The 12,643-nt window shown below is 44.0% G+C and overlaps 3 non-coding genes across 3 annotated transcripts; all 3 read left to right on the forward strand.

Moving 5' to 3' along the window:
- Positions 1 to 5,208: 5,208 nt before the first annotated feature.
- Positions 5,209 to 5,280, forward strand: trnam-cau (transfer RNA methionine (anticodon CAU)). Its single transcript has one exon. It is a non-coding gene; the product is annotated as a tRNA-Met (tRNA).
- Positions 5,281 to 5,869: 589 nt separating this feature from the next.
- On the forward strand, positions 5,870 to 5,941 carry trnaa-ugc (transfer RNA alanine (anticodon UGC)). Its single transcript has one exon. It is a non-coding gene; the product is annotated as a tRNA-Ala (tRNA).
- Positions 5,942 to 10,249: 4,308 nt separating this feature from the next.
- On the forward strand, positions 10,250 to 10,330 carry trnas-aga (transfer RNA serine (anticodon AGA)). Its single transcript has one exon. It is a non-coding gene; the product is annotated as a tRNA-Ser (tRNA).
- Positions 10,331 to 12,643: the final 2,313 nt, after the last annotated feature.

A 12,643-nucleotide genomic window follows, 5' to 3' on the forward strand; every position in this document is an offset into this window, starting at 1 on the left:
CTCTGTAGTGGAGCATTTCAGACCACAGCTAGAGATGCATCGGAGGTCAAACAAGGCGAGATGTTTGGCGACATGCCGAGAGGAGAAAATGAGCCCTGCAAACTGGACTTGGTTACTAGGGTGAGGAAGCACCGTCAGACTAATTCTGTTTTAATGGTTTGTTGGGAATATACCAGCAGAGCTGATAAATGTTTTCTGCAGACACTTACAGAATATGGGTGGGAATATGGTCCTGGGGATTTTTGGACAAGTGTTCCAGCCAGGAGGTCCATCATGAACATTTCCAGCTGTGGGAATAGATTTGAGATTACTAGAGGATAAACAAATTCTTGTGGTGGTGAGAGGGCGTCTTGTCGTTTATGCAGCTAGTATTATTTCCTTTTTGCCTATCTTTACAGATGGTTCTAAAAACCCAGTTAGTAACCGGGTGGGCTCAGGGGTATTTATCCACAGCTGCCCCCCTCACTCAACTCCCTGCAGTGTGCGGACCGTCCCAACCGCGCAACAGACGACGCCATTGCCATCAACCTCGACCTGACCCTAACTCACCTGGACAAAATAAAAGACAGACACGTTCGGATGATGTTCATAGACTTCAGTTTAGCATTCGACGCAATCATCGCTCAGAAACTGATTGGAAATCTGAGCCTATTGGGTCTGTACACCTCCCTCTCCCACTGGAACCTAGACTTCCTGACGGAGACCTTTGTCAGTTCGGACCGGGAGCAACACCATCACACTGAGCACGGAGGCCCCCCGGGGCTGTGAGCTCCTTCCAGTGCTGTTCACTCTGCTGACTCACGATTGTTCTGCAACACACAGCTTGAACCACATCATCAAGTTCGCCGATGACACGACTGTGCGGGGTCTCATCAGCAAGAACGAGTCAGCTTACAGAGAGGAGGCGCAGCGGCTAACGGACTGCTGCAGAGCCAACAACCTGTATCTGAACGTGAACGAATCAAAAGAGATAGCTGTTGACTTCAGGAGAGAATGGAGCGACTACTTCCGGCTGACGTCGACGGCTCCTCGGCAGAGGACGTTAAGAGCACCAAATTTCTTGGTGTTCACCTGGCGGAGAATCTCACCTGGTCCCTCAACACCAGCTCCATAGCAAAGAAAGTCCAGCAGCAACTCTACTTCCCGCAAAGGCTGAGTAAAGTCCATCTCCCATCCCACATCCTCATCACATTCTACAGGGGTTGTATTAAGAGCATCCTGAGCAGCTGCATCCCTGCCTGGTTCGGAAATTGCACCATCTCGGGTCGCAAGACCCTGAGCGTATAGTGAGGTCAGCTGAGAAGGTCATCGGGGTCTCTCTTCCCGCCATCACGGACATTTACACTACATGCTGCATCCGCTAAGCAAACAGCATCATGAAGAACCCCATGCACACCTCATACAAACTCTTTGCCCTCCTGCCGTCTGGGAAAAGGCACCGAAGCATTCGGACTGTTACGACCAGACTTTATAACAGTTTCTTCTCCCATGCAATCAGACTCCTCAATACTCAGACCTGGACTGACACCTTACTTCCCTATTGTCCTGCTTATTAATTATTCTAATGCCTGCACTGTTTTGTGTACTTTATGCAGTCTTGGGTAGGTCTGTAGTCTAGTGTAGTTGTTGTTTATTTTTCTCTGTGTTGCTTATTACATAGTTCAGTCTAGTTTTTGTACTGTGTCATGTAACACCATGGTCCTGAAAAACGTTGTCTCATGTTTACTGTGTACTGTACCAGCAGTTATCTATACAACAGAACTTATGGCAATTATCATTAGTCTGCAATTGGTTGAACATGTCAAACAGAGTTGTTATCTGCCCAGACACTGCCTCGGTAATGTAGAGTTTGTAATCGAAGTCTTTAAGAAGACCACAGCTGATCTGTTGATGGAAGTGTATTATGATCTATATGCTCTGAAGTGTGGGGGAAGAACACAGAACACAGAACATAGAAATTTACGGCACATTACAGGCCCTTCGGCCCAAAATGTTGTCCAGACCATGTAACCTACTCTAGAAATTCCCTAGAATTTCCAAGAGGCTCCTAAAAGACCGCATTGTATCCGCCTCTACCACCACCGCCGGCAGAGCATTCCACTTACCTACCACTCTGTGTGAAAAACTTAATCCTGTCATCCTTCCAGTATTTATTTCCAAGCCCCCTAAAACTATGCACCCTCGTGTTAGCCATTTCACCCCTGGGGGGGGGGAGCCTCTGGCTATCCACAGGATCAATGCCCCTCATCATTGTATACATCTCTATCAGGTTACCTCTCAGGCTTCGTCGCTCAGAGGAGAAAGGCCCAAGTACACTCACCAGTGTGTACAGTTTTCATTGGCACCTACACATCTGGGTGTGTTGGGTAATGAAAGGGCAGATGTTACAGCTAAACAGACACTTGCTAAGTCTGAGGTAGATATTATAGTTCATATGCGAAAGCATGAAGTCAAATGTTGTACTAGGTTGCCTGGGGTTTGGAAATAGTAGACAGTCTGTAATAACAGTTCCACAGGGAGGTGGTATTATAGTTTGTTTCTAGCAATCCAAGAGTGGTACCTTTTGGGAAAGAATAGGAAGGAAGATGTGTGGTTTATGTGACTAATTGTCGGACATACGGGTTTGCACTTCTCATTGGCATTTGTTGGGTAGCAGGGGGGGTGTGTCACGTGATTTTTGTAATGTCCCAGAGAGGGTGAAACACGTGATCATGATGTGCCACAGATATTATTTGGAACGAAGGAAGCTGTTTAGACATGTAATGGGTGGAACTGTGGCGCCCAATTGGCAGGATATACTGGCACCTGAGGCAGGGACGGTTATGTCGTATTGGACCCTATTCAACGTTTTAGCTAAAATAGATTTGGGACGTAGCATCTGATCCCCATCCAGCTTCCCTTCGTATTCCATTACAGTAGGTGGTGCTAATGCACCTGATGGGAGAAAGTAGGAGGAGAGTGTAATGTTGAGGCGGGAAAAGGCAATAAAAGTGACGACTTGTTTGTCCTGCAACCAATACGTGTTGCGGCGGTTACCAGCTCATAGATGTCCTCTGTTGGCGGCTGGGTGTAACACAGGACCTAGACCCTCAATGGCCTCTGAGGCAGCTGGGTGATTTATTGACCTCAATGTGTCTTCTCTTTATCATTTTCCGGCCCAGGAGTCCGGATGTTTCGTTCACGTCATCGTGCAAGTTAAATAAATCCACAACTTGATATACTCATCACTCGATTGACGGCATTCCCGACTGCAGGGAACAATGTTAGTTTGGGTATTTAATGACCATTCCGTTTCAGTCTGCAAGAATCTGACAAGTGATTTCTGATTGAAATATTTAGTCCTTAATTTGACGTGAATGCGAATTTCCTAAAATTTCCTGTTTTTATTCAGGACTAATGTGCAGTCTTGCGTTTGGTGAAACATTTAATTCATCCACTGTTACGTCGGTCTTTTAAATTAATACTCTGATTTCAAAAAGCCTGTTGCTGCTCTTTGCCTTAAATTCCTTCAGTTTTGCAGGTCAGTGGTGTGGGGCCGTCAGACAGTCCCGTCTCCTTTTCTCCCTGACGCAGCTCCCCACAGTGAGAATAAATCGAGGAGAGGTCAGCATATCTTCATATACAGAAGGGATGAAAGGGCATGCGTAGTGATCGGGAAGAGAAACTGAGGTTAGATGAGCGACCAGGATCGAAATGAATGGCGGAGTTGTCTCGAAAAGCCGAATAGCCTACTCCGACTTCTATTTTCTATCTTTCAAAGTCCAACCTTTGGGATCAGAATCTCAGACAGAAGACGTCATCGTTCATTTGCCACTGGGGACGTAGCTCAGTGGAGGAGCGCATGTGTGAAGTCCAGGGTTCAAACCCAGCATTTCAACTCTGTTGTTTGTGAAGTTTGAAAACTAGGTGGAAAATCCCAGATGAAGATATTTTCCGCACGATGTTTGGCCTTTCATTGCCTCGTTGAGACGCCGGGATAATCCTGTGACACGTGGGACAGTTTAGAATCATTCCTTGCTGTATATCAGTCCTCGGCAGGGGAATACTAAAAACACCCGCACATTTCGGGAAGGGACGGAAGCTCGGCCGTGATCTTCCGAACATGAGAGCAACAACTATAATTCTCATTGAAACCTACTGAAGGTTGAAGGACCAAGACAAGGTGGACGTGGAGAAGATGTTTCCTATGGTGGGGGACTGTGGTAAGGAGGATCTTGTTTTTAGCCAGAGTAACAAATCTGTGGAATTTCAGCCGCAGACTGCGGTGGATGCAAGTGCATGGGGTTGAGTGGGAACCGGGATCAGCCGTGATGGAACGGCGGAGCAGACTCGCTGAGCTGAATGACCGATTTCTGTTTCTATGTCGTATGGTTTTATGGTCTAACTAAATCCCGATGAAGGGATTGTTTGAGGTACGTACTTGCGATGCGGAAACCAAGTCCGCATCTAAATCCGCGAGTTCCGTTCACAGGGAGGCGAGGTGAACTTCCAGTTCAACTTGGAATCCAAAACTTATTCAATGATCAGGACAGGGTGGGAACGTAAATGGGACCTCGGGATTGAATGTAGTGACTTCCGAGTGTGGCTCAAAATGTTGCTTTTTGATAAGAAGCCCCAGAAGATGGATGAATTGTCCATGTTAACAATTAAATAAGGTAAAGCACATTCAATGGTGAAATATGTGGAACGAGGTGCAAGATGGGATAAAGCATAAACGACACAGAGAGAATAACTGGGTGGTCCAGAAAGTAAGGAAGAAAGAAACGAAAGTGGAGACAGAAAGAGGTAAAACAAGGAATTATCAACAGAAAGTGAAGTAATTGGGTATGAATAAGCGGGAAAGATGGAATTGATGCAACATGGACAGACACAGACGGAGACCCAGACATGTACAGACACCGGCACAGACACAGATAAGACCTAAACATATACAGGCATCGACACAGCCATAGACAGAAACAGACACAGACAGAGATGCGGACATTATACAGACACAGACACAGACTGAGACATGCACAGACATTGTCAAGACAAAGACATATACAAGCACCGACACAGACACAAACAGAAACATAGACCCGGACTTATGCAGATACGCAAAAACACACATCCACACCAAGACACACACGCGGAAACACGCTCAGAACGACACACGCACACGCAAGAGATTGCACATCATTCATGGAAGAGCAATTTTGTTATTTTCATAGCAGAGTGGCGCAGCGGAAGCGTGCTGGGCCCATAACCCAGAGGTCGATGGATCGAAACCATCCTCTGCTATGTCAGCTGCTGCCAACAACAATATTCTGTGAGTGCGCTTTAAAATACGAGGCCATCCCATCATGGGTAGATTCAAGGAAATCAACTGGCTTTCGGCTGGAATGTACTTGTATCTGTTTTCCTTTTTCACTTTTGCCGAGGTTTCTATTTGGTTGGAAAGATTAACCCTTCGTGCATCGAGGTATCTTAATATCATCTATTCTCTGCAGGCCAGGAAAAGAGCGCACTCCGCCTTTCCGGCCGAGATCTTACATCAGGACTGGAGAAAAAGATGAGAAGACCTTGCACAGGAGTCCCTCTCTCTCTCTCTTTCTCTCTCTCGATTTTCCAAATCGTTCGCTGTATCGATTTCTCAGACAATAAATCCTGCTGGAGAATGCTCTTCATCCCATTGCACAATCAGGCACAAATGGAGAGTGTCCACTGGCCGGTGCTCGACAAAGAAGTAGCTGAATCGGAAAGGATTCCCGAGTCCTCGCCAGTCGCAGAGGAAGCAATGTTCGTTATTATCTGTGTTATCAATGATTACTCTGTATCTCAATTGTGATATGCAGGAAGGTTTGGACCTGAACAGTTCTGCTTTTAAAGTGGGGATGTAGCTCAGTGGAAGAGCGCATGCTTTGCATGTATGAGGTCCCGGGTTCAATCCCCGGCATCTCCACGCAAGAGAGCATTGAATTTTGAAGCTCCAACTCAACGTGAGTCTCAACGTGGACACTCCTAAATCAGGAAGGTGCAGGAAGCCACAGAGATCACCAAGAAAGCACACCGATGTGTCCACCTCCTGAGGATTGAGAATTTCCTTATCATTATTCTAATATAGCTTTTATTTTACATTAGCACTAAACACTCTTATTTTAGGTCTCTTAACCACTTTCTAAACCGTCTGGTATGAGAATGGCAAGGCATCCGACGGCAAGACCATACAAAGGAAAGAGATTCTAACATTGAGACCCAGTGATTTGCGGTCCATTCAGAACTATGGGAATTCTGAACTTCATTCGATCAGATGGACGGATTGGCAGGTGAACAGGACTCGGGATTGGTAAAATAAATCCCGGAGTGTGGGGTATTCTCCGCTGCACCTCAGACTGCCGTCGCTGCTCGTCACGTCGAAGTCTGACTAAAGTAACAGACAGAAAGTGGAGGAGAATTTCAGCGGGCCAGGGGGCATCTCCGCCCGAAACATCAACTGTTTACTCCTCCCCACAGATGCTGTCTGACCTGGTCATTTGCTCCGGCATTCTGTGCTCTGGATTTGCAGCATCTGCAGAATCTCCTGTGTTTATAACCTAAATAACAGCCGCAGACAGAGAGAAGGAAGGCAAGAAGACACAGAGGGAGATAACCAGTGTGTCTGACTGCAGGGCCGTAGGAATATAGTCAGAATGATAATGAATATCACATCCGTTGCTGAAATGTCGGGAGCGAGATATCCTGCTGGGTCGGAGCACAGACACCGGATAATAACCGGATGGGGTAGGAAGCGATGAACAGGGAGAGGAGGACGGGGAGGAAGTTAAAAGCGTAAGAGAGAGACGAGGGAAATTAGACAGGCAATATATTCAAACAAACAAAACAATAGATAATCGGGGGAAAGCGGCCAAATTAACAAATAAAAAGACAGGAGAAGAACAGAGCTATTTACCTATCAGCAGAATGGCGCGGAGGGAATGTGCTGGGCCCGTTATCCAGAGGCCGGCAGATCCAAACCATCATCTGCTATTCTTCAGCACAATATTTTACCGCAAATCCCCGTCAGGTCACCTGTGTACACAACACACATTTCACTAAAAAATAAAAAAAAATACTTGTGCTTCCAATTTAAGTTTCCATCCACTCACTCCATCATTTTCTGAGATTTCTTGAGAATTTCGCGGGTAAAACGACAATTCCTGTCGTGCTCAGCGATTGTCCAGCATATCTTGGTCTCCGCTTCATGAAGCTGTGTCTGGTATTGAACTGATTGAGCAGACAATACAGGAAACAATCATTACCTCACGAAAGACTTGTGAGTGATGAAACGGGATTAACCTTTCTGATCGTGACACTCGGTTAGAAATGCTGAGAGAAGAAGATAACTTTCAGTGTCAAAGAAGGAGAGAAGTTGGGTGGGAAGTGAAAAGGGGGACATCTCTGATGGGGCGAGACCAGCACACGATGGCCGTAAGACATTCGGAAAGAGAAACACTGGGCTAAAATGGCAGACGAACGACGGACAGAAATGTTAATTTCACAGAGAAAGAAGTAACGTGGCTGAGTGATTCCAGACCGAGACGTTTGTGAGACATGTGCTGAAAAACAGGTACAACACACGGCGATCGCCGGGAACCGAACCCGGGTGAGCTGCTTGAAAGGCAGCTATGCTCATCGCTATACCACTATCGCTCCATGTTGCAGGAGTTTCGAGTAGCGAAACGTCTCCCATGCTCCATGTGTTTCCACAGACCCCGAGCTGCTCTCTGTCGGATCAATCCTCACTCTGCAGCAGGTTTTATTGCGGCCAGTTGACATCGCCATCCTCAATCAGAGGGAGTTATACAACAGCCAATGAACATTCACCAGCGATCGGACTGAGTGAGAGCCGAACTCTCAGAGAGTCGGAAGAGTCGGAAGGGCTGCAAATGGTGCCTGTATCACATCAGCACATGAGAAAACAAATCCTGATCGTGCCTGTTCTTTAGAAAAGCCGATGTATCCGTACGAGGGTGATTGATAAGTTCGTGGCCTACAGCAGAAGGAGATGAATTATAGAGCTTTCGTTACATGCACAAGCACGTCAATTCTTTGACTGATTATTCCGAAAGTTTGAACTTAATAACTCGTCAGGTGTGATTGATAAGATAGTTGCTTAAGGTAGAAGGAAATGAGTTTTTAATTCCCGTTACATACACCAGCGGTCCAACACTTTGAGAGATAATGCAGAAAGTTTGAAGTTAGTAACTCAGCTCCTTCCGCCGTAGGCCACGAACCTATCAATCACCCCTGCTTTGGACACTTTCTGGAGGTCCAAGATCGGTATGTTCCACGACTCTGGACTAATTGTGTAAATGTAGGAGGGGACTAGGTTGCAAAATAATTGAGTTAGATTTTCTAAAACTGACTCCTTCTACTATAGGGCACGAACCTATCAATCACTCATCGTAGGTGTGAGATCAGTTTAGGAATAAATAAAATAATAACCAACAACCACTTTGCTGGGATTATACTGCGATTCTCTCCATAGTTGGTAGAAGATTGAGGAGCAGATCCGCTGGCAAATAACACGGAAATGTCAGGTGGATAGGGTTACAACGATCAGACATTTCAACTTCTGCAAAATTAACCAGATCACTTTTTTTGTGCAAGATAAGAAATGAAATATCTGAAATACTCCCGGGAGAGTATTTTTGTTCCAGGCCATCGATAGTCCTACTAGTGTTGACAATGGAACTAGATTAGAAATTTACTCTGTAACTTGTAAATAATCAAAACTCGCACTTTACTGTCTCTGCATAAATGGCAACGTAACTATGTCAACACCGGGCCAATAACATAGAACAAAAATTTTGCTGTTCACTCTGCACCAATACTCACTCAGACGACTTTTCCCAACAATATCACCAAATTAAGGCAGCTCAGATGGCCACGTGATCGATCCATCCTTCTCCCATCACTGACTTGGGGGATCTTCCTTGCGATGGTGGGTTTCAGGAAAGAGTTAGCACTGCTAGCACGTTCGAAGTTTCCACTTCTATATTCATATTTTCCAATTCAGTTGTCCCATTCCAGCGTCACTGGCCGTAGGACATCTGATTGGCTTGAATTCTCCCTTTTGTGAGCTCTGCCCCAAGCCAGCATCCATTTATTTCCCTCTTCCCATTAGGCGTCAATTGGTAATTTATGGCTCTTTGTTCCCTTTAGAAACCAGTTTAAATCACTCCAGACAGGCATTAACCCCAACATTCACACATTTGCATGTTATATTATATCAAAAACACCTCACAAATAACTTCGGAATTGGAACATATGTCTTAACCCGCAAATCACCTGAAACAACTTTGTGTTTCTTTTAAAACACAGAAATGTTCTTCTCACAAAATGGAAGATGTAAAGCGGTTCCACAAAATGACATCTTCATTTACAAGTCCATGGCTGGTACAAAGACACTTGATCTGTCTGCTTCCACTATCCTTGAGCCATTCGAGTTCCATGTTATCTTACATATTTTAAATCCTCCGTGGCCAACATCTCCTCTTTTTCTGTCCACGGAAATTGCTGGGGATCACATTACTGTTAATATGTCTCAGTGAATATGGCACAGAAGGAACAGCAGCATTCATGACTAATCAAAAAATACAGATAAGGGTTTAAAAATATTATCCGAATAAAAATATGAAGAAACATGATAAGTGTACCCTATTTCTTACCGTTCTGTACATCGGTAATTTAACGGGAATTAGTATTACTAGTCTATGGAGTTTAGGAAAAATGGTACATGGATCTTATAAAAATAGAGGCCTCTGCGTAATCCACGGTAACTTAAGTTCATGTTCAGCACAACATGCGGGCCGAAGGAACTTTATTGTGCTGTAGGTTTTCTATGTTTCTATATTGAAACGCAATATAACTGTATGAAATCAAACAAAATCAGCAAAAATAAATGTGTAAAGGCATGGTGTTCGCAAACACTGAAGTCATTAAAGTTGCCCTGAAACACACACTGGGGAAAATAGCATGGGTAACCACTAGAACAAAGAGCAAAGCAATGACAACATATGAAGTAATACACATCAAAGGATGTAAATTAACATTTAAACCCCAGTTCCAAACTCTATTCCAAAAACGATGGATTCTGCAAAACATCACTGGCTAAACTGACGTGATATCTAATAGTCTTTGATGGCACATCCCACTGTTTAATTTGGTAAATAACTGTATCTGACTCGACCGTAATATAAATTGTAGATGGAAGAACACTAGAGCACTTGTAGTCGTGGCCGAGTGGTTAAGGCGATGGACTAGAAATCCATTGGGGTTTCCCGCGCAGGTTCGAATCCTGCCGACTACGTGTTTATATCGGTTTTGATTCCCTGAAAACGAAACTCCGATCACTGTTCGTCGCCTGCAAAACCAGGGAAATCCCCTGTGTTCCGCATTTATTCAGGCGGCCTCTACTATGCAATCGGTCAGCCGCTGTTCGACAGTTATCCGAAATGTTGGTGGTTCAAGCCTATCCAGGGGCGCTGTTGATCCAGTGGCCTTTGCTGTCCGTTTTGTGCGCTCCGTGCTGTCCCTAATACATTCATTTAAAAATACATATATCCACATACGGAAAACAGAACACTACCACGACCTGTCTTGCTTAAATTCATGTTGCTATAAACTAAATATATTGTACATGGACGATAAAACCAGCAGAAACTAGTACAGGGCACCAATGCATTTCATGTTTAAATTTATGTTATCGCCACTTGAACCAGAGGGATAAATTCACTCAACTTAACTCACACCAACATTGACTGTTTCCACAACTCACTTTCAAACTCAGCATTTCAAGCTGTCGACATTTTTGCTTTGTTTCTTATTATTATCACTTTCTCAGCTCAAGCTGGTAAAACCTGAAGTCCGGGCGTACTGACGCACACTCATTCCTCAATAGCTGCGGACTGCCGACCATTCTAGTCGCGTATAGTATAGTGGATTTCAGGAGATTTACAGAAATATTGGTTTGCAGTCCTTACCGTTTAATACTATTGTGTAGTGACTATGAGATGATAGTTGTTGTTGATAATACATTAGGACATTCTACACCCTGTTCATTCTCAATTGTCTTTAAATTTCTTCTTTCAATTCAGCAGATTTCTGGTGTTTTTCACTTATTAGTTGTTGTATGTTATGTGTGTTTGCAATGGCTATATCTATTATGTATGTTGTTACTGCTTTTTCATTATATATTCAGACGGTTATTATGGATTGTCCTATCTGTAATAATGGATCAGACAAAAATTAATGTGTAGGACTCTGACCCTAATCTAGAACAGGTTTGTATTTATAGTAAGGTGTTCTGTCTTTTATGAGTTTGTATTTTAAAGCAAGATTTTGGTGACTGATGTTTGTCAATTGATTGTTCCGTGTAAATAATCAGATTGAGTTAAACTGCTGCTCAATCCTGTAATGTGTTGGATTGTTCCTGGTGGCTCTTGTCATTTTCTGCATTTATCATCATTTATTTGTATGACGTTTATTATGTATTTCTAATATTTTTCGGTTAGCCAGCTGGCCCTTTATTACCACAAGGAACCCCTCTGTTTCTGGGAAGAGGTCTTCAACTCTGAGCCAAGCGTTCCACATTTCCTTCTTCACATCTTGTCTGCTCAGGTCATGGGGATGTTTTCAATGGAGGGATGCTCCCCCATTGATTACCTTTATATTATTATCATTTTTATTTTACGTTTTTGTATTTCCACAGTCTGTTATGTTTTCTACATTGATTGTCTGTCTTGTGTGCACTCTTTCACTGTTACTACGCTGAATGATAATTAGTAAAAACGCTTAGACTCACAGAAAATTGCCCATGAATTAATGCGAGTGTCGATTTGGTCCCGGGAGTTCCATGCCCATTGTGTCCTGAAAGAGGTTATTTTTATAGCCAGAAATTGTAGATTTTTAAATGGCCGAGAATCGAACTCAGGTCTACTGGTTCGAAAGCAGCTATGCTCACCACTATACCGCAATGGCCTCATGATCGAGTGGAGATTTAGGTGGTGACCGTCTCCTTTGCTACAAGATTCAGTTCTGTAACTCAATTATTAGTTTCCGCGCTGCTTTCTGAAGGATCATTCCTCACTCCGTTGTTGCTCCTATTCCGACCAGTGGATGTCGCGTCATTCCCACAGACCGGAGAAAGACAATCCTCTGTGTTCGGACTGCAGGGAAAATCAAGTCAAGTCAAGTCACTTTTGTTGTCATTCCGACCATTACTGCTGGTACAGTATATAGTAAAAAATAAGACAACGTTTTTCAGGACCATAGTGTTACATGACACAGTACAAAAACTAGACTGAACTACGAAAATACAGCTCAGACAGAAAAAAAAAACAACAGTTACATGAGACTACAGACATACCCAGGACTGCATAAAATGCACAAAGCAGTGCAGGCATTAAAATAAATAATATACAGGACAATAGGGCAGTAAGGTGTCAGTCCAGGCTCTGGGTATTGAGGAGTCTGATTGCTTCGTGGATGAAACTGTTACATAGTCTTGTCGCGAATGCCTGAATTCTTCAGTGCCTTTTCCCAAACGGCAGGAGGGAGAAGAGTTTGTATGAGGGCTTTGTGCAGTCCTTCATAATCATGTTTAATTTCCGGATGCAGCGTG

The sequence above is a fragment of the Hypanus sabinus genome, chromosome 31, assembly GCF_030144855.1.
Source record: "Hypanus sabinus isolate sHypSab1 chromosome 31, sHypSab1.hap1, whole genome shotgun sequence".
NCBI lineage: Eukaryota > Metazoa > Chordata > Chondrichthyes > Myliobatiformes > Dasyatidae > Hypanus > Hypanus sabinus.